Below are 3,145 nucleotides of genomic sequence, written 5' to 3' on the forward strand. Positions count from 1 at the left end.
TTTTAAATTCACCTATGCCTTTGAATCCTTTCAAAGAGAATTATGTATAAAAGAAAGTCTCAGAAAAGCTTGAAGATAAAGATTCAAAAGAATCTGAAGATCACCATGAATAGTTGTTACGAAATGAACTGGTTCAATGATTGAAAAGGTGATCGAAAACTATTTGATCGATCAGGTTATCGATAAAGCTAAGTATAAGAGAAATAAATTTTCAAAGAGTATTGATCGAATACTTTATCGATACATGAATAATAGGAAAACTGATCGATAAAAGATTTAAAACAGATTTTCTCAGATAAGTCACAGAATATACGATGATTGAGTAAGTGATCGATTAAACCTTAATCGATTAAGTGATTGATAAAATATCATTGAAAACTTATTTCAAAAATACTAGGAAAAACCTTGATCGATCACATTATGTGAAAACAGAACTTTCAGAAGATTGGATGATCGATCATTTTATCGATAAATTAATGATCGATCAGGTGATCGAAAAAAGACTTAAAACAAGTAAGTGCAGTAAGAGTGTTGATCGATCATTTGATCGATAAGTGATTGATCAATCAATTGATCGATTAATGACCCTAAATAAATATATTGACAGAATACATTATCGATTAACCAGAAGTGAATTGACATACAATATTTGAACATGTTATCGATAAAGATTTGATCGATTAAGTGGTGGATAATACAAAAACTATTTAACACAGTCAAGGTACAAAAAAACCGGACCGGACCGGCCGGTTCAGACCGGAAACCGGTGAACCGGCCACTTGTCCGGTCCGAATCACGCTCTAAACCGGCTAAAAACTGAACCAGTGTCAACCGATCCAAACCGGTATCAACCGGTAAAAACTCGGGTAACCCACTGGTTGGGTGGGTTACCCGGTTCTCTGTAAAATCATTTTTGAACGCTGAAAATGGAGCCAACGATGGAAGATCTAAGAAGAAGAGGTGGACAATGATAGAAGAGAAAGAGAAATGGAGACTCAGGCATTGATGGGGATTGGCCAGTGAAGGTGAAGGTTACCAGATCCAAAAAAAGTGGGAAAGAGATGAGCTCGATGATGGCTAGAGATGAGGTCGCCGGGAGAAGAAGATGGAGGAGAGGTCGCCGGATGAAGAAGACGTAGATGAGTCGCCAAATCTGGGGAGGAAGAAGACGGAGATGAGGTCGCCTTACAACTGCTTCGCTTCAGCAAAATAGTGAGGCTGTACTCTTCGCTCATCCAAGCTCTCTCCTTTTTGGAAGTTGACTGAAATTCAAAGTTTGGGGAATAAAGAAGAAAAGAGTTATGAAATTGAAATAAAATGCATCGAGAATAGGCTGGAAAGAAAGAGAAGAAAGGAGGAATAAAATATTAATTAACAAGGGAGTAAATAAGAACCTGACAATGTATCTTCCCTATGTGTCATGTTGATTTTGACGGTGGCGTGGAAGGGATAACAAAAAAGAGTGCACGTGAATGAGACAGGGGGTGAGAGAACTTGCAAATAATAAATGGTCCTTGATTTAAATGATTTAAAATTATGATTTTAGGTAATAAACAAATTTTGGCCAAATTTTAGCTAATGAAGGTTTATAACTTTATATATATAATTAAGATTTTATTTCTATACAAATATATAATTTTTTTTATGATTGTTAATATTGATCATTGTTTTACATATGTGATGAAGATATGGACATTACTGACCCTCTACCTTTACAAGATGATGTTGTTACTTCTGCTTTTCCTCATCCCGCTATTAACATCTCAGTCTATGCTAATAATCTTAGTGATGATTTTGATTTTTCATAGTGAAGATATGCATTTCATTAATATTTGCTTGATACTATTAAACATTAAACCAACTTTTGTAGCTTCTCATCTTTTTTTGAGTGATTATTATTTATAAATTTTCTTTCATTTTAATATTATGAATTAAATTATATTATTTAATATGACCGGTTCGACCCCGGTTCGACCTCGGTTCGACCAGTAACCCTTAACCCACTGTCTTGACCGGTTTAATGTCCGGTCCGGTTTTTTGTTCCTTGAACACAGTGCCTGAGTCAAGGAAGCTTACTAATTTTGTCTGAGTCATTATCGATTATCTCCTGATAGATTAGGTGATCGATAAACTTTTTGTTATGAGACAGAGGAAGTTGAACCTTTTTCTGACAGCTTATCGATTTGCAAAATCTTACACTTAAACAATTCTATCAGTGATAGAATATCTGATCGATTAACCTTTAATTGATAATGTTATTGATTACTTGTGTTTTCATATTTTTAAAGATAGATTATAGCTTGAGCGCCTTAGAAATGCATGTGAAGATATAAGAGAAGAATTGAAGAGATAGTACCAGGAACTCGATAAAGTGATCGAATATGTAGTTGTTTGATCATCAACTCGCACATCAGTTTACTTGATAATTGGCTTTGAGTAATATCTGATAATGGCTTTTCATTTCTTCATTTCTTCTAGTTCTTCTACTCAATAACATGTTTAAGTAGCATGTTGCTCAAGAGCTTAATCAATCAGTGTAGAACTTCTGGTCTTTGCATCAATAAATTCGAATTCTGATTCAAGCAAAATGAAGGTCAACTTTGAGTGATCATAAATCTTCAATTAAACTCCAAATTTTGCAAATGACCTATTCCCAGAAAGCTCTTTGAGTCTACTTTCTAATGCAACAAGAATCACCCAAAAATTCATTGTGGTTACAAAGTTATCTTCATCACAGTGACTGAAGGTCGGAATCAAGGTGTTAATCCTTACTGCAATGTTTCAAACATCATATCTCCCTCATATGAAACTCTTTGAAGCTGATTTTGGTTTCCATGAACCGTGTTCTGAGTCTAGTTTCATATGAATAAAGTTTCACCTCAAATGGATTTGTGGTTTAAAAGATATTAGAGAAATACCGAACCTATATCAGAACTGAACGAAGAACAGAACATAAGAGAGTATGTGTTTTATCGATAACTTGATCGATAAGTGGATGATCTATCAATTGATCAATAAATGCCCATGAAAATTACCTTTGAAGCTTATTTTCCATGTTTATATGAAGGGTGACTCAATATATGATTATACAACTTCCAGTTTGTGCATTTTAACTTCCGATTGGGCCATTTAAACTTCTAATTGA

Source organism: Neltuma alba, unplaced genomic scaffold (assembly GCF_004799145.2).
Source record: "Neltuma alba isolate B1F8T4 unplaced genomic scaffold, ASM479914v2 tig00001211_pilon, whole genome shotgun sequence".
Taxonomy (NCBI): domain Eukaryota; kingdom Viridiplantae; phylum Streptophyta; class Magnoliopsida; order Fabales; family Fabaceae; genus Neltuma; species Neltuma alba.